This window comes from Columba livia, chromosome 2 (assembly GCF_036013475.1).
Source record: "Columba livia isolate bColLiv1 breed racing homer chromosome 2, bColLiv1.pat.W.v2, whole genome shotgun sequence".
NCBI classification, from domain to species: Eukaryota; Metazoa; Chordata; class Aves; order Columbiformes; family Columbidae; genus Columba; species Columba livia.
In genome coordinates this window covers 45,243,382-45,266,474 of record NC_088603.1, presented here as the reverse complement: position 1 = coordinate 45,266,474, position 23,093 = coordinate 45,243,382, and the positions used below count along the sequence as shown (strand labels likewise).

Sequence of the window (23,093 nt, the reverse complement as noted above, 5' to 3'; positions counted from 1 at the left end):
AAGGCTGTTTTGTAAAGGGCTCTCCATCCTGTTTGTGATAATGCAAATCCCTTCTCCTCCTGTTCATGGCTGTGTAACAGCCCTGGTGGCATCAGCTGCTTCTGCGGGAGAGAAATCCTGGCAAGGCTGAATGCAAATTTAGCTAATCCAAACGGCGTACAAGTGTTTCAGAGACCATTGGCAGAGCCCCACTGATTTTCAGAAATATCTATTCTTTTAATAGACAATGGTCACGTTCATCAGATATCTATTTTTAAAGAGATGAAACAGACTCTGAATAACTCAAGTGACCAACATGTCAGTCCTTAGCAGATGAAACTTGGATGCAGTTGCTGGGAATTGTCCCATGTCAGAATGAGGCAAAGGCTGCAATATTTGACTTCTCTGATGCTGAGGGCCCTCACTTAGCCACCTTGCTCTCTACCTGGTGAGGAGTGAAGAATTACCCACAGATCACAAAAAATACAAAAAATCACATTTTCCACAGCCTTTTCTTAGCTAATTACCTACCCTGTTTCATTTGAACAAATATGAAAGTGGGGGGTGGTTCAGAGAAAAGTCTTGCTACCACCTTGCCAATCTTGGCACAGTTCAGTTCTTCTGCTTTGAGGCAATGCTGTAAAGATATAATGGCTGATTGTCAACAAAATTTACCTGGGCAAGTGCTAACACTGAGGCTAATTTAGTATATATATGTCTACAGCTGAATTTTGTTAAGAGTCTCAATGAATTTTTAAACAGACGGCAAACTGGGCAGTATGACAGGAGGGAAAACAAGGCAGATACAACTGTAATCCTGTTATTTATAGGTTATACCTACTAGGGGCCACCTGTTTCTCTGTGTCTCCAATGTTCCCTTGGTTTCAGATGCTCTTGAGTCAGGGCCTGGTAGCCCCATGGCAGAGACAGCTCCAGCTGCTTTCCACATCACCGCTGCAATGAGCCGGGCCAAAGGGACCCAGGCAGACACTAGATCAGTTTTTCTGGGCTCTTCAGAGAGAACAGGGTTGGGTCATCACCCACCATCCCCTCTGACTGTGTCAGCTCTTCTTCTGTTGTCTAATGCTTTGCCAACCAAAGAGAAGGCTAATATTTTAACAAATGTAAACTGTCTGCTTCTTCAGTTCCCCTTATAGGGAGAGTTCATTGGAAGGTTAATAGGATGCTGAGAAGACAGACTGATTAAAATTAAATTAATCCAAATTAAATTAGCGGAAAGTCAAGTAACCCATAAGAATTCATGGCAAAAGCATTAAAAAGAAGCTGTTCAGACTGTAAGGAAAGAAAGAATCCAGCCCTGGGAGTGTTCTTACCTAGCCATCACCCAGCTGGATTTAGCTGCAGAATTCGCGTGGCTTGTAAGACCAGTCCCAGGAGCAGCCAGGAACAGGCCACGCCGGCTCATCAGCCCCGCCATACGCCTGGCTGGCTGTGGGACAGCCTGCAGACTCCCTGGGGGACAGCGTGGCAGGGAGTGCCTGCTGGTGGGACCCGTCACACAGCCACCCAGGAGGCCACAGGCTGTGCCCGGCACCTTGTGGCATCCCAACCCAGCTAGCCGGTAGGCCGAGACAGCAGCGCGTGACAGGTGGTACGTGTGAGGGAGCAGGGCAACAAGGAGCCAGTGGGTGTTACTGCGATCCTTGCCCTCATCCGTGAGAGGAGACCTCATCGTGGTCTACAGCTTACTCACAAGGGGAGGAGGAGGGGCAGGCGCTCGTCTCTTCTCTCTGGTGACCAATGGTAGAACCGGAGGGAACGACAGGAAGATGTGCCGGGGGAGGTTTAGGTTGGACATGAGGAAAAGGTTCTTCCCCCAGAGGGTGGTGGAGCACTGGAACAGGCTCCCCAGGGAGGTGTCACAGCCCCAAACCTGACAGTGTTCAAGAGGAGACTGGACAAGCCCTCAGACACATGGTGTGAACTGTGGGGTTGTCCTGTGCAGGGACAGGAATTGGACTTGATGATCCTTGTGGGTCCCTTCCAACTCAGGACATTCTATGATTCTATGCTGCCACAGAAGTGCGACTGCCTCCACCTGTAGCATCCATCGTAGAGGAGGGTTTGCAAGATCTGCATCACAAGGTCTGCAAGGATTCACAAGCATCTTTGAGAAAGCACTTAGCACAAGTAACAGTGTTTTAAAGTAATAATAATAGCAATCAGGAGAGTTATATTCATCTCCAATGCTATTTAAGATACTTCATAAAACAAGAAAGCTCTCCACTGATATGTCTAGGTTACCCACTACCCCAGCCCAGATGTTAAAATGGTCATCTGCTTCCACATGCAGGAAGGCAAGTTTTTTTCATCAGCATGTAAATTTAGGAGAAAAATTGATTCAAAACCAAACAAAAGGTCACAAAATATTCGCTATCCTAAAGAACACAGAGCCACAGATTCTGTAGTTCAATATGTAACACCCTTAATACACACGTGCCAAATTTTCTCTTCTTTTCAAGGTATCTGTATTTGCATGTCTCTGGATTTTTGCTTCTCTGTTCTTACTCTACAAACTAAGAGAGGCTCATTAAACTCCATAGTGTGTAATATCTTTTTCTAAGGAGGCATTCATCTCATCACAAGATGAAGCAATATGTATGTAAATGTACATTAATACATAAAAACTGAAATAAGACATTAACATCTACATTTTGATGCACTAATTTGGGCCTAGTTGACACAGATGGAGTGAATTATTGGAGGAGAAAAAGCACATCTGCTAAATGTTATTGTTTAATTAAGCCATTAGCAACGGAAAGGCAAGAGCCTTTAAATTATAGCATTTTATATTTATCTCAGCCCATGGTACTTGTACGGCTCCTCTAGCACTTGGAGTGCATTGCAATCTTCAATGCAATTGGTGTAACGACCCCCATTGAAGGAGAATAAAACAGGCCTGGTAGATGGGGATGTGAGTTGTTTGGCCACCCTAGAAAATCTGGAGCGTAAGACAGTGGTCTGAGGCTAACATTGCACCACGGAACTGCTTCATTAGCCAGCATGGTGAAGCCTCACAGGACCTCTAAGAAAATCTTCATCTGGAGATGAGCATCCTTGAAAGCACCAGTCATTGTTCGGTGAAGGCTTTGCACCCCAATGTTTGTGTACCCCCCGTCGTGAAGTTTTGGATGTACAAAATTTGGTACCTGATTGCCAAGATTTGTGTGCACAGTCTAAGAAATTGCCAATCATCCTTTATTACAGCCACAGGCTCTCTCTGGAAATCTTATTCTCCTGTTCAATTTTACAGGGAATAAATCTCCTGGCTGGGGGGAAATTTCTTCCTGTGAGAGGGGACAAAATGTCACTGTGAAACACCTTACCAATGGATTTACTGCGACACAGAGGGGAAGAAGTATAATCTTGTATTCCAATAAGCCTGCAAATTCACCAGGGGAGAGTCCACTGTCACCCCTGAGGACGGAGGGTCAGCCACAAGTCTGCTCTGCATTGCTGATCTCCTGCCATCCACCTGCAAAAAGGATGCCAGAATCAGCAGCCCTCACTCCTGTCCTTAATCCTGCCTTCCTGTATTGCAAACCAGGTGTTACAAAGGCAGATGAAGACAAATTAAAGGCAGCTCTTCATCCCACACTGGAGTGGCAGGGGGGTGTCCTGTTCATGGAGAGCAACCCGGAACTTGCAGGGCTGTGAGAAGCTGCTGTGAGCCGCTCTGCTCTTCCCCCTCTTGTTCGGGTAACTGTCTACCAGCCTGGGTGAGGTCTCTGCAGGTTTTCACACACATGGAGGTGTTTATTGGAGCCAGGACTTGCCCTGCAGACTGTCCCACCAAACATTTGCCCCCATTTTAAGTCGTATTTAGCAGGGAAATAGGGACTCTCAATTTCTCCTCCCTGTAGTTTCCCTCTTACTCCTGTTACAGCTTTGAGTCCTTTGTCCAGATCTGACCAAATTTTACAGAGGTCTAGAGGGCTTAGAGATATCAAGCATCCAAAAGCAGTGCAAAACCAGACATTCGTAAAGAAGAAAAAGACGCTTTTAGCCACTTTAGGACGAAAGATGTGAACACCCTCCACCTTATCTTTGCCCAGGAACCTGGGCTTCCTTGGTTCTGCTGCCCAAGCTGTGCCTAGTGACGGTTGTGATGGCAAGCATTAGGGTCATAAGCAGTGTCATAAATAGCTCATTTAACTTCTATGTGCCATTTACACCATCACTGCCAACAAAGTGACACATGATAAATAAAAGTAAGAAATGTTTTCAGCTTTAAAAATAGAAATGTTTTTCACTTTAGCTGCTGCAGGAGGAAGGCCTGACTCTGCTCTCACTCATGCTGGCATAAAACAAAATTAGCTACACAGGAATGAATGGAGTTACATCGATCAAAAGCTGCACAAGTGACAGCAGAACTGACCTCTTTTCTTTTAAACTTCTTCCTACTCAATACTGTAGGAACATCTTTTATATTTGATGCAGTAATCTTTTAGGGTTGACTCCTGCCCTTCAAATCAGATCCGATGCCATTCAGGAACTAACACGGATACAGCTCGGAGTGGAAAATCAATCTTGGTGAAGACACCAGTCATGCTAAAAGTGATCCAGGCATCAGCTCGAGGGGCCAGCTTGGAGCAACGTGAAGTGCCTCCACAGAGGGCCAGCATTTGCTTTTCCTGCACTAAAAAATGTTAAAGCTTGTTAAATGTTAAAGCTGGCAGTGGGGAAGATGCTCATGGAGCCTCCTAGTTGGTAAGAGGAGAAATATTGACAGGTTCCTGACAGTTCCACATTCAGCAGTCCTTATCCAGAGCCATGGACTTTAGACAGGCAGGATGAAGCCTCCATGGGACTTAAGCAGGTTGGCAGAATACATGGAAACTTCCCGAGGGACGTGCCAGAGAAAGGAGACAGCATATCCCTCCTAATGAAAGCAGCGGCTCAAAGACAACAAATCCCTTCTCCCAGGGAGCTGGATCCCAGTGCTCTGCTGTCTGAGGTGGCAGCTATTTGAAAACTAACCAAAAGCCTTGCTGCTATCCCAGAGTACTGCATTAAATAATTGAAAAATGAATAATTAAATTAAAAGAGGATTATTTCCCACAGGCAGGCAGAAAATTGCTGCCTGCAGGACAAAGGATGATGGCAACACTTTATTTTCTGCAGTTCTCAGCAGTCAGCAGTGAGGTGATGTGAATAACATCCACTGAGGGCAGGAAGAGCCCCCCTGAATCACATTGGGTTTTTGGCTGCCATTTTATCCCTAAATTGTCTTTTGCCAAATGCAGGAATAGTGATTTCTGAAGAACAAGGAAGGAAATCAGGAAATAGGAGACATTGCCTTTTTCATCAATGTCAACCTTAGGGTGTGGGGATATCTGTTTACATACAGATACCCGAGGGATTTGCACAGTTCAGTCCCGTTGACTCACGGTTAGCTGCTATACATACTTGTAGGATACATTTCTATGTTTAGTCCCCTATGTGTATTTTATTGCTGGATGTGAGGAGACGTGCATACGTGCTTTGTTCTGACACTTCATAAGAACAGTATTTAGCAGCACTATTATATTCTTCCCTAAGATGTATATATCTATTTGAACAGACGACGCATTGTTAGAGTCTGTATTTCTCACGAACTATAATTAAAAATGAACAACTCTCCGCATGGGATAACAATACCATAATATACTTACTCTCCTCAGAAATTTAAACAAGTTGACATACTGAGTGAATAATGATCCTACATTTATGCAGTACTTATTTTCCCTGAGTAGCAGCAAGCCCTTGGTACACCGATACCCAGACTGTATGGATCACTGCCATGGACTCTCAACATGTCCAGCGGGGAATAAATTGTCCTCTTCAACCCTTCCGCCTTCCCAGCACCTTGAGCTCTCCTTGCCCTGAGAAACCTCTCCCCAGCCATCATATCCCTTTGTTGTCCCACTCTCTTCTTTGTGCCCTTTGTATCTGGAAGCCTTCTTTTCCTTCTGTGTGTAAGGTTGCTTCTGACGGGCCTCCTAAACCCCTCCCTAAAATTCATATTTCCCCAGTGAAGCAATTTCTTTACTCACCACATTAGCATTGGCTATAAAAGGTCGGGGTATTTTGCCAAGAACTGTGACATTTTCCTTAGGCCCATCTTCTCATCTCTCTCTGTCCAGAAACTTAACAGTCCCCAGCATGGTGGTCAGGGTTGTGACAGAGCTGTCACAAACTAGATGTGCATGACAGTGTCATAGGATTCAGAAACACACGCACAGCATTGGGAGGAGAAAGGCTCCAGCCCTGTTAGTCCTCCTTCCTCCCTCCACTAGCAGGTCCATACTCACCATCACCTCGCACCATATAAGTCTGAAAACTATAACGCTGTGCAGGAGCCCAGAGTTTCAACAGTAGACTTCTCCTTCTCCACCCCCTGTGCCAAAGCAGATTGGCAGAGGAAGCTTGGCGAGTAAACAGCATGCTTGATGCTACGGAGCAAAGCTGCAGCAGAACAACTTCTGAATGCCAACCCAGGGCACCAGTCCCAAAACCAGCCCTTTCCTTCTGGCCACTCATTACATACACGTGTGCCCAAAATGTTCCCCTCACCTATTGAGATTGCAGCTGCCTGTGAGACAGACCCTTGCACCAGGTTGAGCACTGAGCTCCAGCACAGCAACTGGGGAACTGCCTTCACCTCTAAGGAGAGGATGTCTGCAGGCAGCATTGTAAAACAGGACATCTTCTGTGGGACATGGCTTTTGAGTATGGGAGCAATGAACTGACACTGGAGCCGAGAGCCAGCGGGATGAAAGTAGAGGAAAAGCAGGGGTGAGGCCCTGGCTGGCCATGGTGGCAGTTCTATTGCCCTTGTCATACAAAGATCCAGCAAACCAAGGGTCACTCTGAGCACAGAAGGAGCAGAGAGAAGTACAGCAACCTCTCCCTCTATGTAAAATCATGAATAGCAGCACAGTGGAGGCTTGTAGAGGAGATACTTCTGCACATATGGTTTCAGTAGACCACCCTTATGTTTGGTAAGAATCTCCAGTGTTTTTAAAAAAGGCTTCGCTTGATGCATTCTAGGGCAAATCGCTGATCTAAGAATAACACTGGCTCACACAGTAGTTCAAACTTAGTATTCACACTATATCCAACACCAATGGTCTTTTCTCTGCCTAAGCGGCTATTCCCTTATATCAGCCTATCTGACAGCCACAGAAACACAGTGGGTGACATTCCCTCCTGTCCTGAAGCCCTTCCAGCTAAAACAGTGCAAAACATCCTTGTCCCACTCAGCTCCAGCTCCACCTCCCTCCATCACTCTGGCAGGGGCTAAAACTGCCTGAGGGATACTCTCATCCCAGCCATCTGGCAGTGGTCCCCAGGGGATGGTCCTCCAGCTCCAAACCATCAGTGTGCTGCCAGCTGAGTGCTCCCTGCTGCTGGAACAACTCCCAGCTGTCCGGCTGCTTCCAGCCTCCAGGCCCTCCCTCCCACCAGTGTGGAAGAAAACAATCAGTTTGGGAATGGGGGAGGAGGGAATTGAGCTTGGGCCCTCCAGAGAGGCGTTCGCTTTCCCTCACTCATCAGGAAGAGCTAAAGTACAGGTTTTGTGTCATTTAATCAGCACTGGACCTTTTCATATTCAAAGCTTGTTACTGTCACCCAGCCACGGTCTCCTCTCAGGCCAAGGTAGCCACTACCCACTGGTACAGACCAGTGTGGGGAGAGGTGAGGAAAGATGCATTTTGTTAAGGACCATACCCCAGCTTGCCAAAAAGGTTTCCACACCCCAGTGAGGCACAATAATGAGTTCTGTGCCCTCATGACCTAAGTCTGAGAAACATGCATGCATCAGGACAACAAACTCGAGGGACCCAGGAGCTGAGGCAGAAGCCTCATTCCTGAGATGAAAGAGGTAAAACTTTAACTTCTTCACACAGACTTGAGTTCTGCAAGGACATTTCATAGAAGCAGGTGTTTTCCTATGCCAAATGAGGAAAACAGCTATTGCAGTGCAAGGCAAAACATGATAAAGAACATAAAACAATTCAGGACTTCTTTCCGAGAAGAAGACTTCACCATAGACAGCATGCTCTCTACGTCTCTGCAAAGTTCATGCAGAAAGAACCAAACCTCTTTCTTCCATCTCTGGCACTACCACAACCAACTAAATGTGTAGGGTATAAATGCCCTTATTTACTTAGTCTGAATGTACATACCAATTTTGGCACCAATGTACAAAATGACAAGAAGAGTATCTTCCTTACTCTTTCAGTACTCCAAATACTATAACCTAAAGGAAAGGGGGATTTGCCAGGATTTTAGATAAGATCTGATTGTGTTTCCACAAAGTGAGGTAAGCAAATGGGATGGAGGGCTATAGGCCGTTTAGGAGGGCTAAGCAGGGCAGGTGAGGTGCAGGAGTTGCACTGTATGTAGGGGAGAGGTTTGACTGTCTGGTGGTTTTAGTTAGAGATGATGTGGTTGAGAGCCTCTGGGTGAGGATTAGGGGGATGGAAGATGAAGCAGATATGGTTGTGGGTGCCTACTATTGATCTCCCAGTCAAGATACGTGCTGACTATGGTCACCTCATAAATAGGGATGAAGAAAAATCAGAGGTATTCAATGCTTTTTTTTGTCTCAGTCTTGAATAATACTGACAGACGTTGGACTGACCTGTCCCCTGAGTCAGAGGACTATGACTGTGGCAATAGTGCGTTTCTATCTGCGGGCACTGAACTTGTAAGGTGCCAGCTGTACCAGCTGAATTAATCCTAAATCCATGTGACCTGATGGGATTCACCCTAGAGTACTGAATAAGCTAGCAGATGTTACAGCAAGACCCATCTTGGTCATCTACTGAAGGTCTTGGGAGTCTGGGGAGATCCCCGCTGACTGCAAGCTAGTTGACATTTTTCCAATTTATAAGAAGGGCATGAGGGAGGACCCAGGAAACTATAGACCTGTTAGTCTAACCTCAGTACCTGGAAAAATTATAGAGAACATCATACTGCACGCTAATGAAAGACATTTAAAGAACAATGCAATCATCAGGCACAGTCAACGTGGTTTCACAAAGGGAAAGTCCTGTTTAATTTAATATCCTTCTACGAAAAGATCAGCTGCTTAGTGGATGAAGGGAAGGCAGTAGATGTAGTTTTAGTGAGGCTTTTGATACTGTCCCTCACAGTATTCTTCTGGACAAGTTTGAACTTGACATGAGGTCCCTTCCAGCTGAACTCTTCCTCTCCTCTACAAAAGGTGAAAGTCAAAATCAGCTGTGGGAGATTTACAGCGTGGCTGAAGTGGATTTTGTATCACATATAAATACGGCCAATGGGTGTGTTTAATGGAGGAGCTGCACAACTTGGATTCAGTGGGATCGCAGTAGGGGGCTATTTTGGAAGAGGGGCTTTTTGGAAGAGGCAGCATTTGCCTGGCTGTACAATGGATCCAAATGTTCTGGGTCTCAACTTGACCGATCTTTCCACCACATATCAGTGTCACCACCGCTCACTTGTTTCTCATTCCCATGGTGGTCTATTGGCACTATCCAGCTCAGCCTATGGCTCTGGCTAAACTTTGGAATTTCCCCAGGCTGCAGCTGCTGAAACCGGCTCCTCTTATCCCTGTTATCCCCTCAGGACCAGCAGTAGCCCAAAGGCTTCCTCCAAAGGGTGCTGGGCGGAGCTGTGGTGGGCGGGGCTGCACAGGTTGGATTCTGTCCCCCATGTCACTGGGCCGCCACCCGGCAACGCTGAGGTCACAGTGCCTCAGGGTAGTAGAAGAGGACGCAGCCTCCTGTGTCCACTGCCAGCGCTGGCCCAGGGGCAGCCCCAAGACATCCCAGAGGAAGGACTTGAGGAGCTGGTGGAATCACAGGAGGTCCTCCACTGCAAGATAATCTGCTGGCAGAGCCAACTTCCAAGCTCAGCTAATGGATGGAAATCCTTTTCATCTGGGTAGCAGTGCCAAGATGAAGGGAATGCCTTCTTGAGGAGCACTGCAGAGCTCACCATCTTCATCCTCCTTGAAGCCAGAGTCAGCAGCTGTGAGAAGTGTAAGGTCCATCAGGCTGGGGTAATTTGGGTGCTCTCGGAAGCCCCTGAGAGGGCTCCAGGTCAAGGCAGACTAGGGCTAGGGTGTCCCCTGGGCAGCACAACCAGCCTGTGGGCCGAGGAGCCAGGTCTCGCTCCCATGCTCAGGGACAGCCGATCGCCAGCACTGGGGTCAGGAAGGAATTTTTTCCCCCGGGGCAGATTGGCCCTGGTCCCCGGGGGTTTTTTGCCTTCCTCTGCAGCATGGAGCATGACCACTTTGCAGAGCTCCTCTGGTCCCTTTTGGCTCGGTTCCTGCCTGCTGCTCATGCACCACGAAGATGGCCTCTCGTGTCCTGCAGCTGGGGGAGGAAGGCTTTTTTTCCCCCACGAGAGTATCAAGTGTCTCCGTGGGGTTTTTTGCCTTCCTCTGCAGCAGTGAGCACGGCTCCTCGGCCCTGGGCCACCTTTGGGCCATTGTGGCTGGGTGGCTGCTGCTCCTGCTCCACGAAGGTGGCCCTCGTGCCCCGCATCCGGGGGGGAGGAACTTCTTGGACTCCCAGGTTGAGCCCCCAGGGTGCTCCCGGGGTCCACCATGGCCTCCCAGGTTGAGCTCCAAGGGTGCTCCCAGGGTCCTCCACGGACTCCCAGGTTGAGCCCCAAGGCTGCTCCCGGGGTCCATCAAAGCCTCCCAGGTTGAGCTCCAAGGGTGCTCCCGGGGGTCCTCCACGGCCTCCCAGGGCGGGCCCCGAGGGTGCTCCCGGGTGTTGCTTCTTAACCTCTGTCGCATTGAGCACAGCCCCTGTTCAGGGCTCCTCTGAGCCCTTTGCCCTCAGTTCCTGCCCGCTGCTCTTGCACCTCCAAGGCACCGCTGGTGTTCTGGATCTCTTGGTCTCTCTTGCCCAGGGCAAGTTTGCAGCAGGAGCCAGGGAGCCAGCACTGCTCTTCCCTGGGATCCATTGCCCCAGGGCTTCTTGCTTGTCCAGAGCAGCCCGTGCTTGAAGGGGCTGCAGGTTCGCCGCACCATCCGCAGCTGCCACTTGTCAGCTCTCCCTGCGGGCAACACAAGCGCCGGGCAGGGGTGAGAGCGCTTGTCGTGCATCCCAGGCCAAGAAGCCCAGCGCCGGAGCAAGTTGCACAAGTCCAAAATTCAGCTTGTCATTGCTGTGTGTCACGCTTTGGAAAAGAACCCATGGTACCACACAACTTCTTTTCTTCTTCTTTTGTGTGTGGTGGGTCCTGATCCTCATTCTTCACATTCTCACTCTTCAGGAACCAGGACGGCTTGGCCTGTGTTCCTGCTGCTGCCCTTGCAGCGCTGTGGCTTGCCTTTGCCAGGCTGCAAAAAAATAAAGCACAATCCTGTTTCCACTTGTATCCTTTGTGTTCTGTGTCCTTGAAATTGGTTTTGGAGCTCAAACCCTTGTGGCATTTCAGTCAAATAGTCACATTTTTATTTGATTCATTCGAATGTACAGAATAGAACAGCGTAGTACAGCACAGTACAGCACAGCACAGCATCCTTGTCGTCTCTTATGCCTCAAGTTCTGCATGATGAGCTCTGACCCAGCACTGAGGGCTCCATCCAGGAGAGCCACTCTCTGCAGGGCAGGGCCCAGGCCCATCCAGGAGATGGGACAGAGATGAGATGGGCACACACACGTACAACACAGCTCAGGCAGGACCGCAGGCCCCAGGCTGAGCTGAGACACATCCCCCGGGCCCTTAGCAGGAGATGGTGGTGGTAGGTGAGGGTCCCAGGGGACGCCGGTCCCAGACACTGAGGCCTGTGAGCAGCCCCAGATCCCTGGTAGAAGTAGACTGGCACTGCTCGTATGCTCTTCTGTAGACATGGATGGTTGGTCATTTTGGAGATATGGTATTGTGCCAGATGGACCTTCTCTCAGATGGAGTTGTGTTGTTCTCAGGCTCTTTTGTCCAAGCACATTTTTTCCAAGGGAAACAGCTCAGGCATTTCTAAAAATGAGTACCAGGAGGAAAAAAAAAAAAAATCCCCTGGGAAAAGAACAGTTATGGCTCACCTGAAAAATATTTGATTTGCAACTCTTTGGTTCAGCAGCATGCCTTGCTTGTGGCTGAGGGCCTGGTTTGTGAGCCTAGCTAGTGTCAGAGCTGTGGGGTTTTGCAGTCCTGTGGAAACCCAGCTGAACTGGATGAACAGAGATGACTTTCCAAAACCATGCCTCACACTTGCTTTCTGCAAATGCATTCAGGTGGTCCAATTATCTGAAGATGATCAGCAGCTCTCACCCAAATCAGAAGGTATGTGCTGCTTTCCCACAAGGTGACAGAGCCAGTGCCCAGGCTGGGACATGGTTATGGGTATTGGATGCCTTGTGCTGGTGCAGGGCAGGGAAGAATCATCAGAGATTTCCTCAGCATTTACTGCTAGAGAAAGGAGGAGTTAGGAAGAAAAATAGTAGAGAATTGAACAGTTTAGTTCAGCTGGAATTGGATTTACAACATATATTCATTCCAACTGCCTGACAACTTCAGGGCTGACCAAAAGTTAAAGTATGCTATTAAGGGCATTGTCCAAAGCCTTCTTAAATGCAGACAGGCATAGGCCCTTCCTGTATAGCCTCTGTGGAGACTGTATGACTAGCCTGGATGGAATTATCACTGCCAAGGTCTATTGCTATTTTTGGTGTGGTGAGTCTTGGTATAGTTTGGTGACTGTCATCAGTGCTGCCTTAATGAGATCCATAGGAAATGGCTGAAAGTTGGAAATGGTTGATTTTGCACTGTACAGTTGCGGGCTCTGCGTATGCACCCATGTGTTCCTGACCTTTGCATCATATCATTTAGTATTTAAGTGTACATCTTGGTCGGAAAGACAGGGGAGAATATAAGGGAAAGTCAAAGAGAAGAATTTAGTATCTTGTGTTTCTCATGAGTATCCCAGCATGCAGGAGAGAGTATTCACACTTGTGCACTGTGACAGGGTTCCTGCAAAACTAACTGAGTACAAGGTAAGGACTGTACTTGCGGGGAAATCCCACCCCAAAATCACCCTCAGTGTTTGCATACCCGATAGAAACTCCATGTAAACCTTTGAGTAAGTGGAGTGCTATGCAATCTAAGTGCACTTTTAGTACCATCAGAATTTCTCATAATGTGACTTATTTAGGGGGGCTGTAGGCAGGCAAAAGTCATGTAAAGCAAGAAAAGGGCACACCTGAGGTTCCCAGTTGTTAGGAAGGAGGATGAAGTGCTGTTTTCCCTTGCAGAGCTGCTGTAGAGCCCAATTTCAGAGAAGGAAGAGTGCATCAAAGGATGAGAGAAGAAAGAAATGTCTAGTCCTTGGGCTAGAGAGGGAGCAGGTTGTTCAAAATGATATGTTACACTGTGTTTAACGGTAAGAGTGGGAACTCTAGATCTGCAGATGTTGAGGAAAGAAATGAAAGTCATCAGCTACACTTCCAAGGGAGATGAAATAGTGTAAGTGCTAAGGAGAGTCCCTTGATCCAAGATACGTCTGGGTTTTGGGAGGCAAAGAAACGTGATTAGGATTTGCATGCAGCCAATGGGAAAAATAATTAATTTCAATAAAGGTCTGTCTCATAAATAGGTGGCTTCTGTGATCTGCAGTATGCAGAGGAGTAATGGGTTCAAACTGGAACACAAGAGGTTCCACTAAAATTTGAGAAGAAACTTCTTCTCAGTGAGGGTATCAGAACACTGGAACAGGCTGCCCAGGGGGCTTGTGGAGTCTCCTACTTTGGAGATATTCAAAACCTGTCTGGACACATTCCTGTGTAGCCCCATCTAGGTGTTCCTGCTCTGGCCTGGGATTGGACTAGATGATATTTTGAGGTCCCTTCCAATCCCTATCATTCTGTGATTCAGTGATTCAGTAGCTACCAGGCAACTGTGCTGGAACCAGTGTCAGTGAGCAGAGCCTGTCCCTTCCCAAACAACTCACGTCCTACACGGGTACCCTTGCAAGGCAGACAGGGCCAGCGCCACTATTCCCTCTGACAGATGGAACAACTGGGAGGAGGCGCGATGGTGAGGTTTGCCCAGGGCCTTCCTGCTAACCTGTGCTGGGAACGCATGAATTGCTCAGCCCTGCACTCCAGCCAGTCAGCTGGAACTGCCGTCAGTGCTCATCGCTGCAAATCACTGACAAAAGCACATGCGCATGAGCACTGGGTCAAGCCAAGGTCCCGTCCCCCTTGTATGCCATCTCTGGTGGAGGGAATCATGGACACCGACAGAAAGACTATGCCAACAAGGCTGGTATGGAGCATCTTCTTTCCAGTATGGCTTGAAAAATGTGTGATTCCTTTCTATCCCCATCACCTAATGATGAAAGCATTGAATCATGCTTTTTGGCTTTCAGCACTTGCATTGTACGGGTCTGTTTGAGCTGAAGAAAGGAAACGCTTTGATGATCTTAATCAGAACTTCCCTCTAAACACACATTTCCGTCCTTATCACAGCAGGAGCAAACACAGCACTCTGCTACCCGAGAGCTCACATCCAAAACACATTTCCAGCCTCAAAGGTCACTAGAAACAGAGGAAAAAACATAACCCAGCTCTCAAACTGTTAACCAGACCAAACAAAAGGTTCCTCTCCAGTCCCAAGAGCAAGAAAGTCTCTGGTAGGCGGTGGGGCATCAATGGGAGATCAATGCATTTCAGCCTGGCTCCAAAGCCACTGAGGCTGAAAGAAGCTTTTCCATTGATTTCAGAGGGGTCTGGATCATGTCCTCAGGGAGCAGGTATCATCAACAGCAAGATGGGCCATATGGATCCAAGATCTAAACTGTGTCATAAGAGCATATGGCAATGCTTTGAGCAGGCACCGAAGAGAGAGTTATTCACCATACGTTATTGATCCTCCCTTCTACCCAAGGAACCTAATAAACAGTATCACCGTAAAGACAGTGCACAAACTTTACACTACTGGCTGATTAAAAAGTCGTCTGCTCCCTAGTGATTTCCTCTTGCACATACCAAAGAAGTTCAAGCATGGATAAATTTAACACAGATGATTCTTAATTTTTTGCTTCTGGAAAATGTTGCCCTGGCAGATCTCAGAGTCAAGCTATACATCTGTCACTCCCTCCAGTCAAGTCCTTGGGAATCTATATTTATAGTCCTAGGATTTGTACAGTTAGAGTCTGTGCCAAAGTCTGCTTCAGTCAATGGAAATCCTGGAAAAAAGCCTTAGAAATGTTTTATAAATGCACAGTTTTGACTGGAATTTGTTAAAATGTTAGAATATGTAAAAAGATTCAAAAACATTTTTTAAACATTTCAAAGAAAAACTTACCCAGCCATACACTTCATACAGTAGATTCTAAAATCAACTATGGATTTGTGCTCCCAAACCACTCAGGGCAGTGAGATTACCTGAGCAAAACCTGTCACCTGCTGTGCACAGCACCCTGTGCTCCTCCTGCACTTCAGCCTCTGAGCTGGGTCAGAGGGAGTTTTGCATTGCTGGTTCACGTCAACTCACATTCCACTTTAACCCACATTTCTGTTAAACAAACACAATTCTGCAACTTCATTATCTACTTTTACCAATCACTAAGGAACCAGCAGGTGTGTGCATTAATAAAAGCAGGGAGATTTTTCTCCCTTTTTAAGTTTGCAGGGAACAATAGAATTTCCTGCAAGAATTTTTGGACAAGCACGATCTTCCTTTGGGACCCCACTGCAAAATATTGCCTCTTTCTGGGTCACTGCAAAAATGTCAATGTATCTTTTGTTCTGGGCTCCTTCAGCTTTTTTCAGGTTTTATAAGACCCTTTAAATCTGGCCTACCTGAAGTCTAGGATGTCTGATCCATAAGTCAGAGATGCAGGTACCATGAAAATGTGGGAAACTACAAAAAAACAACTTCGGGGTAATAAATGGATGAGGGAAAAACATACATGACAACTTTAAAATCCTGAAGCAACTGGAGTAAGTTATAAGAGGTCCTATGGGCAACTTCAAAACAACAGCATTTCCAGCTGAGATAACCAAGAGGAAAATAGATAAATAAATAAAGAAAGAATTAAAAAAGCTAACCAGGAGCATTTCTAAGTTGCACAGACCTCACAAGACTTCTCCAGTAAAACTGGCTTCTCAGGATTGAAGAAGGTCTAAACCAACCTTCAACAGCTTGTGTAGGCCTCTAAGCTAACAGGATCTGGCAGGCCTGGAGACAGCTTTAGCATCACTTAGCAATAGAGCACAATGAAGCTGAATGTCTTCCAGTGGTCCCACATTCAGTGACAGATTAGTGTCATTAGTGTCAGTGACAATTAGTGTCATTAGTGTCATGTACAGCAGACCCATGGCTGAGGATATGTAAAGGAAAACATTGATACATTGGTCCCTGGGTTCACCGTTTTCACGGTGCTGCTTAGCTAAGGACAGGAGGCTCACAAGGTCCAAAATAAGGGGCTCTTCTGCCTGGGCCATCTGTTAAACCTCATCTAGGAAGTGTTCTCACCACACTTGAAGCCAATTCATTCAAACTTCATCCACAAGGTGGGAATCCCAGGCACAATTTCCTCTTCTAGGAGAGTAGGAATATGTGTGTCCTACATACACGCTGTAGCTACCAAATAACAGGTTCTATCCTGGGGAGCTGCTTCATGCCCAAAATAAATCAGGGACACCTGGCAAGAGACAACAAGGTTTGGTGAGGGAATCAGAAGCTGCCAAGGGAAGCTCTGCTGCTGCAACAGTTGTGAAGAGGAAAAGGCTGTAGGATGACAGAGGCCACAGAGCAAGGTCACTGCTAGCTTCAGCAGTCTGGGTCAGGGTCCAAACTTCCAGCTCCCTGTCTCACCTGAATGCTGGAATTTTAGAAATGTCCATATAAATTTTATGTAACTTCTCTTCCTCTTCAGAAGGTTGGTGCTATGTGCCTCCTCCTTTTACATGCCATCATACGATGAGATCTGTTTAATTTATTTCAGAGAGTCTGATGCCAGCCAGTAGCTTTTATAATACATGCCTCACACAAATGGCTTGCTACATGCTTGGGCAGATGCGTGCCCCAGGACTACAGGAACATCTCTGTTTCCAGGACATACCTGTTGGTTTTATAACATGCAAATATTTGTTTGCTGTTTTTGTAACTTCATGAAGTTATGAGCCAGTGAAATTGAGTGAACAGCTTTGTACTGCACAAATCCATAGCACACCTCCAGTGTGTGTAAATTAGTATAGCTCCACTGATTTGGATAGAGTTGGCTCGATTTATGCTAGGTAAGGAGCTCATGTGACTACAGACATAATCCCAAAATGGCCTGTAATAAAGACACCATCCTGCTTTTTCTCCCTGCAAGCATACCAGCACCACGTCTTGGCAGCTGACTGCATGTTCTGCCACATGCCAGTCCCTCATGCACAGCAAATGGCACTGATGTTTACCAAAAGCATCGTGTGAGGTGAGAGAGAGAAAACCACAGCAATGATAACAAGAACTTGGCACTGCTTCTGTCCCATCTGAGCCCTGTTTGGATACCAGGGGTATTCCAGAAGCTCTGCCTGCCTGCTCTGCGCTGGCACGAATGGCAGCCTTTGATTCCCGGGTGGCACCAGCTCCTGCCCTTTGCTGTGGCTTTGAGACACAAAGTGCCTCCTAAGTGCCTGGCTGCAGTTCTTAAGAATACCAGCAGTTTGGATTTTTGGAGCAGCTGCACCCTTATCCCCAGCATCTGAAAACCACTCATATTATTAAAGGGGCAGATTTCAGAATTGGCATTTCCCCATAACCACAGGTATTTTAAATATTTAGCAAAATAAGATGGCAGGCTGGAGTGGTTCTTATGGGTCCCATGTAGGGCTTAAGCAGCAGACAAAATAATACCGGAGTCGGCTCTGTGCAAGATGAGCACTGGATATGAATCCTCCCCTCTCTCAGGAAGGATGCAGCCACTAGTCTCAAAAAGCCTCAAAGATTATACCATAAGCATTGTTCTTCTTGAAACTTTTAATTTCCTTGTACACCAAGTACTGCAAGACTCATAACCTACTTAAGGTTGGGAATGCAAAGTGGGAACTAATTGTCCCTGGGAAGCTGGTAGCTGATGAAAGTTCCACTGCTGTGAATAACCACTGCAATTACAGGAAAAGGCAGCTGTCTTCAACAAACTGGTAATGGGACACTGAGCCTTTAACTGTTAGATCAAAGTGTGAATGTGTCCCAGAGTAGCACTGACTCACATTATTTGATGTCCTATGGGAAACATGCTAGTAAGGCTCATTCCTGCTCCCTAACTCATCAAAACCATTGAAACTGAAAGAGCTGAAGCCTCCACACACTGAGGTTCTCCTGTTGGTCCTGCTAGAATTGTATCTACATCTTTGGATACCCAGCCTTACTTGTCTCCACCAGAAGGGCCACCAGTGCTGCCCATCACGCAGACTGCCTCAATTTTTGGCCAAGGACAGGAACAGCATGAAAACGAGAATCCCATTTTAGCACTTGTGTCAATTATTTATTCATGAATGCTGATTTATTCATCAAGATGTCTGCCTTCAGCTGTGATTTAACAGCTTTGCTAAACATGGGTTTCATTTAAGTAACAAGGAGCTTCACTCTGGTCCTTCATCTATCTAATAAGGACCAGCAGGGGTCCTTATTTAATAACGTCTGCAAATGGACCGATCTGAATTCCGGCTTTAATAGACAATATTAATAGCAAAGATTAATTTCCTCCACTGCAGGGATGAGAATTAGGATGAGCATTATGAGGATGTCTGGCTAAATGATTGTCATCTCTAAGACTTAGTATCTATTTAGGTTGTCATTTTACAGTAACAAACAATTTGATCTATGCAAAAGGCAGATAATGCATAGGAAAAGCAAATACTCTACAGACCTTTCTGGACTATAAATGTCTATCACCTGGTTGCCCGAGACTGCGTGGAACCAGAGTCAAGGAGCCCAGGTGGCCCTCCCAGTTCTATATTGGTACTGAATATAAAGTAATTCATTTATTTGTCAGAGAAGATATATTACAGGTATCTCCAATTTAGATAAAAAAATAAAAGCCTTTCTACAGTCACCCAACCATGAATCACCAGGACTTTACACAGAGTGATAGCAACATGCTGCAGGGAAGGCTCGCTGTAATGTTGGATATGGTACAGCAAGTCTGAAGTGCAATACGAAATTCACTCTGTAAAACGAAAAGTTCCTACACGATATTGCTCTTGCACATTTGAATGGGTAACACTGGCTACCTGGCAGCTCAGTAAGGACATCTAACACAAACAGAATAGGCAGGGGCCAATATACCTAGGAAGCAGGCCAAGACCTAATAGGAAACGAAAACCAGATCATCTGATCGTGAAGGTGTCATCATGAACTAGCCTGAGCCGCGGTAAATAGCTACAGGTATGGTTTTAGCCCATGGCAATTATGACCCTTTGCTAATGTTCCGCTTCTCAGCTCAGAAGTAAGACTGTGCCCAAGCCACTTCTTACTGACACAGCTGAGCTGAAGGAAAAAATGAGCATGGCCACAGCCTCCTTGCTGGCATCCATTGCTCCCTCACACCTCCTGGTACAGTGCTCAGGCACACAGTTGCTAAGCTCTCCCACCAAAGGGACCGGCCTAATCAGTTTAATTGGGCAAAAAGAGGTTACAAAATGCTCAGACAACCAACTCAGCAAGCTAACTAGGCTGGGTAAAGGACGTGTGGGGACTAACAAGGAGCTACAGGCAGTGATCTCTTAAGCCAGCCAAAAGAAGACATGCATCCACAGCCTAGCCTGTCAAAAAGCAGTAGCTCAGTCACATGGAAGTACGTGAAAATACCCAAAGTCACAAACTGCTCTGCTTTCTCCCCTTTGGATGTTGTTTATTAATTAATCCTTCTAAAAGTCTGAGAGAATTACCCTGGGATGAAACAAAGTGTGTATTGCCAGTGAGTATGCACCATAGTTTGCTATATGCTTTGCATGCCTTTTTAAGTGCCAATGTTTTTCTTCTTTTTTTTCAAAGCCTGGCATATTACCATGACAGCTTTACAGTGAGACACCACTCTAATATGCTGACATCAACCAAAAGGCACAACAACCCAGCCCTTTCGCATACTTTACGAGTACAATGTGTTAGTGTTAAGCAATATTTGGAGAAATACTAGGCAAAATGGTTCCCAGGAAGACCTGGATTCTGTCTTTATGCAAGCAAAGAAATATATGACAGAAAAGATAAATCCTAATGACATTGCTGATGGCCCACCTAGTCAGGGAGCAGTTGTGAGACTGAAGTGTAAGAAATGAGCCAGGAAAGGCTGTCCTCTTTGTTCTTTTCAGTTCATTTCCTCTAGTTTCATGCTGGCAAGAGCTGTTTGGTAACACTAAGTAGCATAATAGGGTAAGAAGTTTGCTTCTTTGGCATCTAATGAAGGCAGAGAGGTAAGAATAAGCTGTTCCAATAATGACCTGTATTAAAAAGGGTTGAGAGGGATAGTCTACTCTGCTGGAACCACACTAAAGCTCAAAAGCAATGGCACATTTGCACTATCGAAGGTCTGCACGTTTCACAAAGGAAATGGCGCTTAATCTCTGGAAATGGACAGATAAAGGGTTCAGCTCAATCTCTGCTGACATAAAGTCCTTCATCACTACTTTACAATATTCCTATCTTATGCAATTCACTCAGCTTCCCCCTGCCCTGCCTCCCCCCACCCCCCTTTTGCCTTGTTCAGAGATGGAAATATTCTGTTGGCTTGTGTGCTGTAGCAGCTGCTCCTCTTGACATTTCTGCTGCAGGCTGGGATACAGACCCTGAGAGTTGGTTCTAATGAAATAGCTAATATAACCTTTCCTCTCCTTTCCCAATATTTCATGTGAAATAGATATTCTAATTTAGGCAATCGTTCCTCTGAGAAGTCTTCCAAGGTTAGCGGAGATTCAAAAATAGTTCGAAACAGAAACAACCAAACCAAGAGTGCTTCAGGCTTTAATTTTCTTTCAATAACTTTTCCCGCTTATTAGAAGAAGGTAAATGTTATTTCTACCAGGTATCCTGCAAGGAACTTCGGTCTATCAGTTATTTGCTCCCACTCTTTAGACGGGTGCCCAAGTAAATAGAATAAAGTACAAAATGTTAACTCTGGTTCTGTGAGTACATGGGACATGGAACTATGACTGTGATGTTAGCCCATGAAGTGCATTTGGAGTTCAAAAAGTTCCAGGGAGAAAGTGTCTTTACAGAAATTAACAACGTTGCATTTATAAGAAAGGACATCCAAGCTGAAGTTTCAGCTGATGAAAGGAGAAATAAAGTGCTGTTTTCTGGATAGGAAAATGAACACAGTGATTGTAACATTAAAAAGTGGCTTACTCTTGGCAGGCCATTTTTCTAGTGGACCTGCAAGAGCTGCTCATTAGGAGTGTTTTAATCACAACCAGAGAGCACTGGGGTCTCGGTAAAGACAGCCTCCATGAGTTCCCACCACACTGCAAATACAACCCATGCAAACAATCATGTGTTTTCAAGCTCCGCTGAGACCACTGGCTAACAAACCCATCAGCTTCACATTGAGCAGATTTGACAAAATAAGAAGAAAGCTGAGTGTCAGTCAATGAGACCTGGGAATGGAGATATCTACCTCAAATTGCCCTTTTTGTGCTTCTGTCCATTACCTGAAGAAATGTGGCACACCCGGGAAGTAGGAGTTGCAAATGCAGTCAGTTACCCTCTCAGCTGTGACAGATGCAGTTTGAGTTCTGGCTGTATTGCTCAATAATTTCTTTAGGGAAAGGTATGTCACAGTAACAATTAATTGAAAAATGGTAATTAATTGACATATACACTCCATCTCAGCAACTAGAAAATGTTCATTCCTGGCACTGGAATGAGACAAGAGACTCCTTGTCCCAGGTCATTTTACAGCTCCATTAATCACCTGCATTTGCTCCAAAGGAGAACATGATTATTGCAACTGCTTTGTCTCACGCCTGCTTACATTTTCATACTCTGATACTAGCATAGCCTCCAGGAAACTCCATCAGTGCAGGCAAGTTGCATCATGCAGTTCTCAGAGGCACACAACACCACCGCTTGGCCAGCTCCATTAGTATCATCACACAGCATATTGATACTGCTATTTATTCACGTATGTTTTTCAGATCCCAGGAACAGCTTTACCATCGTTAACTAACTACACAGAATATTGATGGGATGCAAGATTCAACCCATGGTGAACATTTCTCAACACACATTGAGTGTGTTGGTGGCGGCTGGCTGCCAGATCGCCATGGGCCCGTTTCCAAGGTTAGATTTCCACCGACCTGTTTTTCACCATTGGTGTTCCTCTGTATGCTGATGTCTTCTATCAATACAGTTAAAACAGGGCCTGGGATAGCATACCTGACTTGGACATGAACTGGATTACTATAAATCAGGGCTCCCAGCAGTGAATTTCCAGGTAGAAGTGAGGTATAGCCTGTTGATCATACAGCCTCCCCGCAAACCCTGTCTCTGTCAGCTTCCTCCCTGAAACCTGCATTTCCCTCAAGATCTAGTATTGATTCCTCAGACTCATGCCAGAGATTGTAAATATCCCCCCATCTCCTACGTTCCAGTTAACATTTTGTGAGAAACCTGAGTAAATACGGCAACACAGCTAGGTTTTACGTGGCATCCTAAACCATCTAATTAAAAGCAAACAAACAAGAGAGCTCCCCAAACCCCAAGCCCTTTCTGAACTGCAGCTTCCCTCCATCTGGCTCTGTCTTGCTTTAGAAGTCCCTGGGCATCCACCTGTGGCAAAGAAGGCAAATAAGCAGTTCAAGGAGTACCTGGTGTGAGATCTGCATCCCTTGGTCTAGAAACCAGTTCAGCCCCATCCCCTCCTTTCTTGTACATCTCCTTCAGACTTCACCCAGGAGACCTTTTAAACCCTCTTTTATCACCTTTTTCACTTTGCCGAGTTGCTGGCAAGTTTCCAGTGCTCCTGGAAAAAAAAAAAAAGAGCACTAGTTTATATTAGGAGATAATGTAGTCAGTGAAACGAAACCCATCAGGACATCCAGCAGCAGCAGTACAGAAAGCCTTTACACTTTGAAACTCAGGAGACACCACCGCTGTAAATCTCTGCAGTGTTATGT

The 23,093-nt window shown here is 46.1% G+C and overlaps 1 long non-coding RNA gene across 2 annotated transcripts in view; it reads right to left on the bottom strand.

Annotated features, from left to right (window-relative positions):
- LOC135578474 (uncharacterized) overlaps positions 1-15,429 on the bottom strand; it is a 31,729-nt gene extending 16,300 nt beyond the window's left edge. For both annotated transcript variants that reach the window (XR_010470139.1, XR_010470142.1), the window contains exon 1: positions 15,295-15,429. This is a non-coding gene — a long non-coding RNA (uncharacterized LOC135578474). The remainder of the gene's footprint in view (positions 1-15,294) is intronic.
- Positions 15,430-23,093: the final 7,664 nt, after the last annotated feature.